This window comes from Vespa mandarinia, chromosome 14 (genome assembly GCF_050613455.1).
Source record: "Vespa mandarinia isolate Hongniang chromosome 14, ASM5061345v1, whole genome shotgun sequence".
NCBI lineage: Eukaryota > Metazoa > Arthropoda > Insecta > Hymenoptera > Vespidae > Vespa > Vespa mandarinia.
Genome location: NC_140823.1, coordinates 1695001 through 1710000, shown reverse-complemented (window position 1 = coordinate 1710000; position 15000 = coordinate 1695001).

Below are 15000 nucleotides of genomic sequence, written 5' to 3'. Positions count from 1 at the left end.
TATGGGTAACATGAAAAAAAAAAATATATATATATATATATATGATAAGACAATTTTCATGATAACGTAAAAAGAAAAAATTTAAAAGAAAACTTTATTATCAGAATTAATTATATGATATATGAAATTTGTGAAATATTCTTAAAACATACGAACACATATACACCCAATTATATATTGATTTATTTATTATTATTTATAATTAATTTATATATAATAAATTTTTCGTTTAGTTTTATATATGTTTATTTTATTTATATACGTTTATTGATTTTATATATTTATCGGTAAAAATTGTTTATTATATTAATTGATAATAGGAAAGATTGATATTTGATAAAATTGACATATTCGTCGATTCCATCAATATTACAAGTTTAATCATTAAATTATTCTCTTACAAGCTACGGAATAATTTCGTGTATCTGATAAACGAAACATTCCTACCTGTATAACGTTACGTAATCGCAAAGAGGCGGCTTCCAGTCGCACAATTTCTTCGATTTAAATTCCAGGAGAAGGGTGGTTTACGTAAGCCGACGTAACAACAGAGTTCACGTCGTTTAATCGAAATTACAAGAAAACTGGTAGCATTTCCATATATATATATATATATGAGTAAATGTACGTATGAAGCAATACAGCGTATTTCACTTAACTCAAACACTTGAAATATCTCTGTTGTTTTTAATTATACAAAAAAAAATTTCTAATATCCAAGAATATAATATTCGATTTAATATAAAATCGTTCTCACTTTTCTTTTTTAAATTATCATGTTATCAAGATTTTTTGTTTCTCGTAATAAATCAACATATTTTTAACTTACAAAAGCACGAACTTAATAATACGAATTTGTCAATCTCCTAATATATATATATATATATATATATATATATATATATATATATATACATGTGTGTGTGTGTGTATGATAATGAAAATATATTGATTCGTTAAAAAAAAAGAATCGTCGATAACAATTAGATATTTATTAGAATATTTTCTTTTAATTAGGATTTAAGTAGAAACAATTTCTTTTTCTTTCTTTCTTTTTTTCAATATGTTTCTTGTTTTTTTTTCTTTTTTTTTCTTTTTTTTTTTTTTTTTGTATCATCTAAAGGAACGAAGATATTTGAAATGCCCATTGGAGTTCAATGATGAAATACCGCTGTATATGTATGCAACTAAAAGGGATGACTAAGGGTAGAGAAAGGAAAGAGGGTGAGAGAAACGGTTAATACCAACGTGGTACCAACGTCGATTTCGCACAACAATGCAAAATCGTATTCATGGTGTGCAAACGGCCGAACACAGTATACCGGAATATTGGATTTCTCTTGGTCGTTATATGTATGTATATATGTATGTATGTATATGTATGTACGTATATATATATATATATATATATATATATGTGTAGGTACTATATCTGTGTGTGACGAATCGTCTCAACTCTAGCTATCATTCCGTAGAGGTCGAATTCAATCGAATTCACGTAAGTGCCAATCGTGTATGGTCAACGTATAGGCTATTCAATCCTTTCGTTTGATTCCTAAGAATTAGTGAGAAGATTTAGATTTAGAATACTAATCGAATATATGTCAAAGTAGTACTTGAAACATTTCGTTAATTGAAAATAAAATTTTCAATTTCATTTTCTTTAATGAAAATTCATTAATCAATCGTAAATCCTCACGGGAGAAAATTTTCTTACGATCGATACTATTGTGGAAAATTAAATTCATTCCTTCGCAGAAAAAATATATCTGATTAATAAATATTAATTATCATTCGATAGAATTTCGAATTTTTCGAACGAAAATTAATAAAGATTTAAAAAGATCGTTTAAATTCGACTAACTTAATGATTAAACTAATGTCAAAATAATTGAGATGTGTTAATTAATAAATAAAATCTATTTTGTAATTTTGCAAATATCGTTAATGCCATAATAAAAATGACAATGATCAATTGATCTTTGTAATATCATATTTAATTTTTTACGTTTAATTTCTCTTTCTTTTCTTTTCTTTTTTTTTAACATTATCGCGATAGTATTTCTCTCTCTCTCTCTCCCTCTCTCTGTCTGTCTGCATTTTTTTTTCTCTCGTTATTATTTTTATATTTTACAAGCACATTAATATTACTATCGTATTCATCGTAATTCATTTTAGTTTCACTTTATATTTATCTATCATTCCTATGAGGGTTGCATTTTACTTATAATACAAATAAAAGTCCTTCCATTCATATTTCCATTCCCTTCCAATCTTTTTTCTAACTCTTCAATTTATTCCCGATTTGGGTTTTCCTTGTCTCGATAAATTCAATTTCGTGTATCTCGTGAGGTGGTGGCTTCGTCGCCGCCTGAAATCTCGACGGACACTGTATCTCGAACGTGTTGCTTGCCAGCCTCCGGAATAAATTTGCGAGTGTGATGGCTTGCATGACGGAGCGTTAATATTAAGCCAAGCGTTAATATTACAAGCCGTGTGCTCATATACACACATATATATATATATATATACATATATACATGTAAACATATACATATATCTACATGTATATAGTCTCTCTCTCTCTCTCTCTTTCTTTCTCTCTTTTTTTGCGCTTCCTTTGGCACGGACTCGCGCCTCAACGCGACGTACACACATCTTTGCGAGCGTTACTTCACAGGATAAAATTACCTTGTAGACAGGGTGGTGTGTGCCTGCCGTGCGAACTCCTAGAGTATAGAAAAGAGAAGGAAAGAAAAGAAAAGAAAAAGGAAAGAGAAAAAAAGGAAAAGAGAAAAATGAGAGAAAATAAAAAGAAAGAGAAAAGAAGAAGAAGAAGAAGGGAAAAAAAAAGATTACAAAATAAATAAATAAAAAGGGTTAAAGAAGAAAGGAATTAAAAAATAAAATGGCAAGAAAAAGCTCGGCGGTTTTTACAAAGAGTTCATTGCAATATCCATACGATACGTGAAGTAAAACTTGGTCCTTGCCACAACATACTCTCTTTTCAACAACCCGGTCCTTTCCTTCTCTTTCCTTTCTCCTCACCTATCACCACCACTACTACCACTATCACCACCACCGCCACCACCAGCCCCCTCCCCCTCCCCTCTACCCTTTCTCTACCATCTCTTTAACATCGTGGTAGAGAGAACTTGCAAGCGTATCCTTATTCATTTACTTGAGCTTGCGACTTACCGTTAGACACGCGAAAAAAAACTCCATTCGGGTCGTCCCATAGCCGTGTAGTTTTTTATTTATTGTTTTTTTTTTCTTTTCTTCTTTCTTTCTTTCTTTCTTTCTTTCTTTCTTTCTTTCTTTCTTTCTTTCCTACTTTTTCTTTTTCTTCTTCTTCTTATTCTTCCATGTTTTTTTCTCTTTTATTTATACTTTCTTCCTTTTTCCCCTTTTATCTCCCTATCTATCCAGTTTATACCGAAAATTGTTCTTTGATGAAAACGCCAAGAGGGAAGAGCCGTAAAAAGGCATTATTTTTGAACTACATAATTCATTTAGAACGTAGAAAATATTTACTTGATATTAAACAATATAAACGGTTGTTTATTTGAATTGAATTATTTCTTAAATATGTACTTTTTTGTTATTAAATTTGTAATTTGGTTTATCTTTTAATATTCCATTTTTTCTTTCTCTCTAATTACATTGTTTTTTTTTATTTTTTTTTTTTTTTATTTAGAAAAGTTTATTATATTAAAATTATAATATATAATATATATATATATTATTTTTTATTTTATTTGAGATTGATTAATGCTTTTGTTCGAACTTGATATGAAGATATTTACTTGTTTTATTGACGTAATTAACGACGAAAATTATTTGTTTTACTTACGTGAAATATTTTTTCATTATAAAAAACATAAATTCCCATTAATTACCTCGAATTTTTTATACCAAATAAAAAACAATAAATGCAATAATATTTCATCTTTGATACCCGATAACCCTTGTCTGAAGAATTTTTCTTAATAATCCAGTGTCTCTGAGATAAAAATTTGTAATGTTATATTTTAAACAATCTAATATATACATATATATATATATATATTATTATACTACGTTAAGTATAATTTAGACTTAAAGGAAAACATTAAATAAATTCTAACAAATAATTTCATAATAAATAAAATGAAAATAAAAAACACAATATTTAAATGATGTATGTAATATACATGTGTAAATTGAACTATGTGATCTCATAATAACATAACGTTGTAGAGATTTAAATGAAAATTATTATACAAATTAAAAGAAAATTATTATTAACAAATAAAACAAAACAAAAATTATTAAAAGCAAACAATTGGCAAAAAATTAATATTCCATTTAATATTGAAGTGAAATATTGCAATGAGTGATAGTAAAGATCACAATCTTTATTATACAATCTTATCTCATCCCTTTTTTATCTTCTGTGAATACTTAAGAAGAATATCGGAGAGCGGGAGGGAGCTGGGGGCGGGGGAGAGAGGGAGGGGGAGGAAAAAGGTGGGAAAAAGGACAAAGAAAAAGAAAAAGAAAACGAAAAAAAAAAAAAAACAGAAAAAAGTGGTGCAACGAAGAATGGGACTCCTCTCTCTCTTTTTTTCCTCTCTATTTTTATCTCTTCTTTTTCCCCTTTTACCCTCTCTCTTTTCTCTTGTCCTTAAAACTTGTCAAAGATTATAAATCACGTTGTAAGGTGTGCATGGTCTCTTACTGTTCTGTACAAGGAAGGCCTTCAGATGATTGATAACGTAACTTCGGAAACGGTCGCCATCGGCACTTGCGCTAGTCGTCCAAGTCACGAACTTGAAGAATCGCGATCCTTATATAATATTCAGGTGCTTTTATTGTTTGAAAAATTATCACGGAGTCAACCGGTCTCGAAACATTCCAACTTTTCTTGATGAAAAATAAAAAAAAAAAAAAGAACAAGAAAAGAGAGAGAGAGAGAGAGAGAGAGAGAGAGAGAGAGAGAGCGAGCGAGGTGGGAGGGAGAGAAATGAGAAATAAAAATGAAGAGAGAAAGAAAGAAGACAAAGAGATAACGAACGAGGTTTATTAAATAAAAGATAAAGAAAGAAAGAAAAAAAAAAGAAACGAAGAGAGACAATGATAGAAAGAAAATGTCTACTTCTTTAAAAACACATACATACATAGAAACATTCATACATACATAGCATATATATATATTCATACGTTCATATCGTGCATACATATATACATATATACAAACATACATAGATATAATTTCTCTTCGATTTCGATTGACCCATCGTGCATTGTCAACTTTAATAAGAACGAAGTGTTCCATGGATTAATACAACGCAATAATGAATACTGATAGCTATTGGCCGTCGAGTGTAAGGTTGGAACGTGCAAGAGTTTGCTCGCCGAGTCGGAGAGGGTGGTTGGAGGGTTTGCTCGGTGTTAGAATGGTAGGAAGCAATTAATAACTTTGTCGTGGCAGTCAGGCAGGTAGCAAGCAAGCAAGCAAGCAAGCAAGCAAGCAAGCAAGCAAGCAAGCTAGCTAGCAAGCAAGCAAGCAGGTAGGCAGGTAGGCAGGTAGGCATGTAGGCATGTATGCAGGTTGGCAGGCAAGCTAGCTAGCCATTCAGGAAAGACTAGATCTGTATGTTGGGTGAGTTTTAGGGGGTTGAGGAAAGGGGTAGATGAGAAAGGCAGGCGAGCAGGCAGGCCTGCTTGCTGCTGCTACGTTGCAATAATTACGACGTCACGCCTTCTGCCCAACCTAATTAACTAATGTTACGCTACTCTCTCTCTCTCTCTCTCTCTCCCTCTCCCTCTCTCTCTCTCTCTCTCTCTCTTTCTCTCTCTTTATATATATCTATCTCTCTTTCTCTCTCTTTCTCATTTTCTCTTTCACTTTCTCGCACGTTCAGTATCTCTAACAGTATTTCTACTTTTGCGGTTAAAAGAAGCTTTATTTTTGTATAATTCGCAAGTTCCTTGTAAAATCGGCGAAGTGCATACGAAAGTGCCAGCTTTATGCCGGGTCAGAGGTTAAATTTCAAATGATTTAGAGTTAAATAGTTGACGAGCCGAGTTCGCGTTTTTAAATGATTTACGACTTATGTATAATAACCCTGGGAAATTATGAATTATTTTAAATCGGTTTATTTGATAAACAGTAAATAAAAAAGAGATGAAATTGCAACTGAAATATATATATATATATATATATATATATATATGGATCTTTTGTTGTAAACGAAATTTTTGGTTTTCAACAAAATACGATCGTTTTTGTTTCTTATTAATTTTTTAAATAAATTTTCCCCTGCAAGATCTTTCGTAAATAATACCATTCTCTATTATTTCTTTTTATTTTTTTTTTCCCCCGTTCTTCTTTTTCTTTTTCAACTGTTGTTTTCTTGTTTTCTTTTCTTTCATCGCATATAAAATCAATATTGAGAGAATATAGTATCGAGTTGATCGTATACAATTTGACGAGTATCTATATTAAAAATTTTCAGTAAACATGCGCATACAAGCGCGCGCATTTTATGATTTGAAATTGCCAACGGGCGTATGAGTCGAGAGAGAGAAAAGAGATAGGGATATAAAGGTGAAAGGGATAGAGAAAGAGAGAAAGAGAGAGAGAGAGAGAGAGAGAGAGATAGAAAATATTCATGTTGAAAACTCCGCTACTTCAATTTTATTTAAAAAGCCGTATTTTTGTAACGTACGAGCTCGGAACTGGCCGGTAAGCATGCTGCTGACACTATTTAAACAATTAGAGGATAACCGTCAGCTAGTGCAAACGTTCTGCGTGTTTTTGTGTTGGTACCTATGTACGTTTCGTTAAAAAATTTTCTGTAAAAAATATGTCGCCCTAAAAACCATACGGCTTTTCGTACGCCAGAATGTTTCACTCTAAATGAGCTTTTATAAATATTTTCCACTGTTACGTGCTAATCTCTTTTTATAATTATATATATAATGATCGAAAATACATCATTATATTATAATTAACGTATATTATTGTTAATTAATTATTATCATTTACAATACGATAAAACTATTATAAATATCATTTTTATTTTATCATATCGTTTATTCTTATATTATTGTCATATATTATTAATTTTAATAGTCACATTACAATATTATTAATTAATGATTATATATACTTGATTGAAAATAATTTTTCATTAATTTTTCTATTTTCTATTTTATAACTATGTCATTATAAATTATAAAAGTTACAAATTGACCATATGAAATCACATTCGATAGCTTTACAATTTGACAATTATTCGTAACAGTGATACAGGTCAATGTTGTGTTCAAACGTGACCATTTACGAGTTGGACGTAAACAGACGCGTTCACGTTCTCCACTTTGAAATCTTGATTAAACTCGATTAAGAGAGAAAGAGATAGTCCGAATAGATAGAATAAGAGCGAAAGAGACAGAGACAGAGACAGAGAGAGAGAGAGAGAGAGAGAGACAGAGAGACAGAGAGAGAGAGAGAGAGAGAGAGAAAGAGATAGCTCAATGGACATACTCAACTAGTTCGTTCAAATCCGTTGGTCGATTTGAAGAGGTGTGAACGCAAGAGTTCTCGAGAGTGCTTTAAAAGTTCTCTCTCTCTCTCTCTCTCTCTCTATATATATATATATATATGTATGTATGTATATATATATATATCTTTCGATCTCAAGCTAAAAAAGAATTTAAAGAAAATGCTTTTAACGTAGCAGAGCATTATATGCCAGCTGTCCACGCTCCGTAAGAGATGGAACCTTCTCGTTCGAAGACTTTTCTTTCAGGCGATCGAAGGAAAACTTTATTCTTTCGACGTAACGCGACCTCTCTATCTTTTTTTTTTCTCTCTCTCTCTCTCTCTCTCTCTTCGTCTTCATTTTTTTTTCTTCTTTTTGTTTCTTTTCTTTCGTTCTCTCTCTCTCTCTCTCTCTCTCTCTCTCTGTTTCTACTCTCATGAGTTTTTCTCGGAGAGTATCTTCGGCGCTTCGTTCAACGATTCATTAATTCTCTCGAAACGGGACGATCCAACGGAATGGTACTTTGGTAAAGCTATTTTAGCTTCTGTGATACCAAACGTGAGTAACTGAGAAAGATAAAAAAAAAAGAGAATATACTTTGACCTTCTTTTTTTTCTCCCCTCTCCTTCTATCTCTTTGTCCCTCCGTCAACCGTTATCCCACTACCCTGCCTCCCCCCACCTCACCCCACCACACCGCCAATCTCCTTTAATCGAATCGACTTTCTCCATGAATATCACTTTTACGGTGTCACGTATCAATTTGAAAAGCTTCAATGCTTTTTTCTTTTCTTTCTTTCTTTCTTTCTTTCTTTCGAATCCTCTTCTTCTTCTTTTTTCTTTTTCTTTTTTCTTTTCTTTTTTTTTTTCTCATCTTCCGCTCTTAACTCCAGAAAATCTCTAAATTGATATAATCTACGTGATATTTTAGAGTTATTCCTTCTTTTTTTTTTTTCTCTTCTTCTTCTTCTTTTTTTCCTTTTTTTATTTTCGTAACTTGCTCTTGTCAGAGTTTTCCAATAAAAAAAAAAAAAAAAAAAAAAACGAGAAAGAAGAGTAAAAAGTAAAAAAAGAATAGAAATAAACGTGGAACAGTACATAAAGAAAATCTCGATGGTTTCACTCTTATTTTTATTTTATCTTCTAGTTCGTGTGATACAAAATGACAAATTTTTACTGTAAAATGAGAAATAGATAAAAGAAAATAGTTCGACTTTATTTATTTTTACTTTCATTAATCGAATCATTTTTATGAATATCATTCATTTTATTACGTCACGTAACAAGATTGAAATCTATTTCTTCGAATTATCTTTCTAATTTTAGAAGATCTCTAAATAAATACATTACGTATTATTTATTTCGTAGTTATTGTTTTGTTTTGTTGTTCTTTTCTTTTTTTTTTTTTTTTATATAATTACGTACTTGTAAATCGTCTAAAAAAAAAAAAAGAAAAAAGAAAAAAAACGAAAAAAAGAAAAAAAGAAAACCGGAATCGTGTATGTCCCTTGTTTCATTTAAGTTTACATTTTTTATTTTTCTAGTAATGTCGGAATTTTTAATGGCAACGAAAGTATAATTTTAAAATAATTTTAAAAACAAGCCGATACATATCAATCATCAATTCCTATTTCGAGATTATTTTCTCTCTCTAAATTACAAATATTTTTGTCGATTTCGAATAAAAGAAAGATTAATCTTAAGGAATCTCAAAAAGAAGATGGTAATTTAAATTTTTTTTTTTTTTTTTTTTTTTTTTTTTTTTTTTTTTTTTTTTTATAAAGAAAAAGATTACTAGAGGAATTATTGATCGTACCGAATGTATTAGACATTCGTATGTTCACTTATCACGTTCGGTATCGGAGTCAGACGTATACATTATGCACGTTCGATACATAGCTAAATAAGTAAGTACATAAATACATACATACATACATAAATAAATACATACATACATACATACATACGTATGTGTAGGACACAATGATTTTTCCATTGAGAATTTTTCCAAACGTCGTACGAAATATGCATGGTGTGATGTTGTGACCAAATGATAAAAAAAAAAAAAAAAGAGAAAAAAGAGAAAAAAAAACATAAAGCAAGAAAAATAAAGGATTGATTCGCGATGAAAATTTTTTGTTTATGCCATTTAATTGCTCTATATTCAATGAATAATATTTAATCTTTAATCGTGAACATGTGTTTAGCGAATATTAATGTTTATATTTTAATAGAAAATCGTGAGTCATTTCTTGTGATAAAAAAAGAAAAAAAACAAAAAAAATATATATAGAGGGAGAAGGAGAGAGAGAAAGTGAGACAGAGACAAAGACAGAGAGAGAGAGAGAGAGAGAGAGAGAGAGAGAGAGAGAGAAGGAAACCTTTGGGTGTTGTACCCTTCGACGTGAACGTTAGCAACTGGTTCAGGAAAAGCAATAAGACCGTCAGCTCTCGGTGATTGCTTCATTTCCGTAAAGAGCCGGACTATCTGAGCTTCGGTTCGATTTCTATCGAAACTCGGCTAGATGGAGAAAGAGAGAGAGAGAGAGAGAGAGAGAGAGAGAGAGAGAGAGAGAGAGAGAGAGAGAGAGAGAAAGTATAGTATCGATCGTTCGAACGATGCCGAAGAAGGACCGGTAGGTATAAGAGAGGAGAGTTGAATACGCCGAGAGCTTGCGAAAGCTTCTACGAAAGCTTTTTCGAGGTGGTGAAGACATACACTTTTCACCGTAGCATCGACCTCTCGATCGTTTCCCGTCGAGTTTGACAGTATCTATCTTCGATGGATCGAGTTACCATCGCTAGTATCTCCCCTCTCTCTCTCTCTCTCTCTCTCTATCGTTTTCGTGTGCTCGTTAAAAATGCAATCGAATCGAATCGAATCGACGGAAACGAAAAGGAAAAAAGAAACATCAAACCCCGATCGATTTCTTTTTCGAGCAACGAGTATCAAATAATTATTATTCGATTATTTTCATTTCTTTTTTTTTTTCCTTATAAATTTTTTTTCGTTCTTCCCCCCCCCCCCGCCCCCGCCCACGCCCCACCATCTTTTTTTTTCTTTCTCCTCTTTTTGCCGATTCATTTAAAATAAGAATTATAATTCGATCGGAGATATATATATATATATATATATCTCCGATATATATATATGTTATTCACAAAATAATCAAGATTTTAGTTTCACTTTAATATTCAAGGTGTCTTAAAAGAGTTTTTGGTAAGTTGTTAATGGGGGGGGGGGGGGGGAAACAAAAAAAAATGGAAACGAGAGAAATAAGAGATATTGATTGCAAGCTTACCAATGTATTCTCGAACGTATTTGGCATAAGACTTAATAATCGAAGTTTTTGTCAAGTTTTTTTTTTATTTTTTTTTTTGCTCTTTTCTTTTTGTCTTTCGAACTTTAATAGAAAAACAATAGGCTTTGATATATTTAGAGAGATACTCAGATCGATCCTGTTATTTATATATCTTCTAGGCTAAACCTACCGTCAGAATTTTTCATTCATATTTTTATTTTATAAAGTTATAAATAATAAAGTTATCCATACTATAATATTACTCGAAATACCATTATGAGTTTAGACAAGTTCACTCGTTTAATCTCCCAAGCGATGATGATAATAATAATAATAATAATTACAGTAATAATAATAATTATAATAATAATCTCGATATCGAAAAAAGTGCTAACGTTGGCTTATTAATTTTTTACCATGTGCAATGTTACCTCTTCTTTCTTCTCTCCCTCTCTCTCTCTCTCTCTCTCTCTCTCTCTCTCTCTCTATTTTTCTATTTCTCTCTTTTGCATTTACATATTATTCGCTAACGCAAGCGGTAAATACATAATAGAGAGAAAAGAGAGAGTGAGTGAGTGAGTGAGTGAATGAGTGAGTGAGAGAGAGAGAGAGAGAGAGAGAGAAACAGAGAGAAACAGAGAGAGAAAGAGAGAGTAAGAGAGATAGAGAGACTATTGAATTAATAGCTCGAACGATTACTCGACCTTCCATGAACATAGGACGATCTCGATGGGAATAATAATCGATTAAACGCAAAATCAACGATAGAATGACGATCCATTGCGATACGTATCATCGACCTGTTATCGTTAATTCATATTCCGTTCGTATTTTATATGGTTATACGTTGATAGCGATTGATATCATAGAATACGTCGGATTATCAATTATTATCAATATAATTAAGTTTGTATTTCTTAAAATATTTTACGATTTCGAATGTATAAGTGTATCGGTTATAATTGTTTTCGATAAATAAAAGGTGATCATTATCATCCTATTTATTGATAAAGAGAGAGAGAGAGAGGGGGGGGAGGGGAAAGGGACAGAGGTTATGATAAAATCAGAAAGACAAGTAAGATCTCATATTATTGTAAAGTTATTGACGAAGAGACAAAGTTCTTTTGTGATTATGCTATTCATAATATATTTGAATTTTCAATACTAAATTTCAATCTTCTTTTCCCTTTTTTTTCCATTTTTCTTCTTTTTTTTTTATTTACATATATAAATTTTTCTCATTCTTTCTAATAATTTAATTAATAAAATTAGGAATAAAGAGAAAGTGAGAGAGAGAGAGAGAGAGAGAGAATATTCTCTATTATATCATTTTTATTCTGTATTTATTATATATTTCTTTTTTTCCTATTTATACATGTAGATACATAATTTCTATCATATTATACTAATTTATCTCGTTATTAAAAACAAAATTATTCATTATGTATATATTTTACTTATATCATTCATATTCGTTTTATAACAAAGAGTTATATCAAATTTTGCATAAATAATAAATTTGTTAATAATAAAGTTTCATTTTATGTCATAAAATGTAAATATAAATATTAATTAAAAATAAAAGTCGTATAATTGGTTAATAGTTGAAAAGTTAATAAACTACATTCATTCATTAATTCAACCATTCATCCATTCATCCATTCAATTCAATTCATTCATTCAAGTTAATTCATTCAATTCAATTCATTCATTCAAATCATTCATTCAATTCATTCATTCAAATCATTCATTCAATTCATTCGTTCAATTCATTCATTCAATTCATCCATTCAATTCATTCATTCAATTCATTCATTCAATTTAATTCATTCAATTCAATTCATTCAATTCAATTCATTCATTCATTCAATTTAATTCATTCAATTCATTCATTCATTCATTCATTCAATTCATTCATTCAATTCATTCATTCAATTCATTCATTCGATTCATTCATTCATTCAATTCATTCATTCATTCATTCATTCAATTCATTCAATTCGTTCAATTTATTCAATTCATTCAATTCATTCAATTCATTCAATTCATTCATTCACTCACTCATTCATTCATGCGCCTCGTGCATATCTTTTTCTCTCATTGTCTTTTTCTTTTTTTCTATCTTTCTTTCTTTCTCTATCTTTTTTCTTTTTCTTTCTTTCTTACTTTTTCCTTTTTCTTCAAAGCACATTAACGGGACGTAAAGTAAGAGACATTACTTCCAGGCCATCCTCCTTTACTTCTCCTTTTCGTGAGATTAATAACTTTCGCTGGTCGTTTATTCGTTCAGAAAACTTTGGAAACGTAACGTTAAACTTTCTAAGATCATTGATAAATTATTAAACGTTAAAGGAAAAGAGACGAAGAGACAGAAAGTGAATATGTTGTATATAATAAATTCATAAATGAATCCAATAGTTTTTCGATTATGATTGAAGAAATGGAATTCATTTGAAATATTACTCAAATGATATTAAATATTATACGATGTCTGTCCGTCTTTATTATTTATTAATTTACATATTTATAATTATCGTTTGACGTTCTTTATATTAAAATATTTAATCCTTATCTTATATACCCAGAAATATATAAATGCTTGATTTACACCCTAACGCATAATGAGATTATCTCTTGTTAGCTTTACCCCATGCGACTACTTACTGCAAATGAGATAGATATGGTAAAAGAGAAAAGAAGGAAAAAAGACAAAAAAAAAAGGAAAGAAAAATAAAAGAAGAAAGGGAAATGTAGGAAGAAAGGAAAGAAGGCTTGCGATTCTTCTCTCGAGATGAAAATAAAAAAGCAGACGAGGAAAAAAAAAAGAAAGAGAGATAAAGAAAAGAAGAGAGAAGAAAAGAGGAGAAAAAAAGCAAAAGAAAAAAAAAGAAGTACAAGATTTAAAATAAAATGAAATAAAATAAATTAAAATAGAAGGAAATAAAATGAAAGGGAGAAAAAAAAGGGAAAGGGGTGTGGGTCCCTTTAGACGAATTTTTTTAACTCGAATTTCCAGTTAGTTAAGTATTTCTTAAAGCATATAGTGCGTAACCTTTTAATCTTGTCCTTTGTTCGAGTACAAAGGGCAAGATGAATTGCTTACGACGAATGATTATTAAAAGAAGAAAATAAATAGGATACGATCGATAGAAAGAAGAATGAAAATGAATGTCCGAATGATTCGTGATAATTATTGTCAGACGGTTTTTATATTACAATCAACGAGTCGAATCGTTTGAATAAGAAATAACGATATTATTACAGGTGAATAAAAGATGTCGATATTTTTATTACTTCGTATTTAAATAATATAAAATTAAAATTTTTTCTTCTTTCTTCAGAAAATTACGACTTATAGTAGTCTGTACTTTTGTATTGGTCAATTAATAAATTTAATGATGTTAGAATTTGAAGAAAAAACGTATTATTATTATTTACTTAGATATTAAAACATTACAATTATTAATAATAAAAACCCAGTAATAATAATAATGATAATGGTGATAATAATAATAACAATAATAATAATAATAATAATAATAATAATAATAATAATAATAATAAAGGAACATAATAGTCGATAAAGTAAAGGGTAATTAATTGATTAGCAAATGTATTATGTGGAGATAATCGATCGATAAATGATCGCAAGTACTTTTGATCAATACTCGCTCGATCATAGTTGTAAACTGTATAATGTAAACAGAAACCGGTTAAAGAGGACTCATGGCACAAGCGAACATGCTTTACAAGGTACTACGTAACTTTCGAGGTGTTACTTCGTTAATAGGGTGCGCCAACCCTTTGAATAATAAAGCCGTGCATCGACTAGTAACATACTATCTCTCTCTCTCTCTCTTTCTCTCTATCTCTCTCTATCTCTCTTCCTCTCTCTTTCTCTCTCTTTCTCTCTCTTTCTCTCTCTTTATCTATCTATCTATTTCTCGTTTGCTCTTTTTCTCTTTCTTTCGTTTTCATTATAGAATGATAATTTTTTTTTTTTATAGAAATATATGATTCTCGTGGTAACGATAAATTGTTTCATTTCTAATACTTCGTATTATTTATAACGACGTTAACGATCTTATCGATTTTATTTCTGTAATTTTTAGTTGTTTGATTGATGCACTTTGTAAGATTTTAATTTGAAAGAATAATTTAATGATT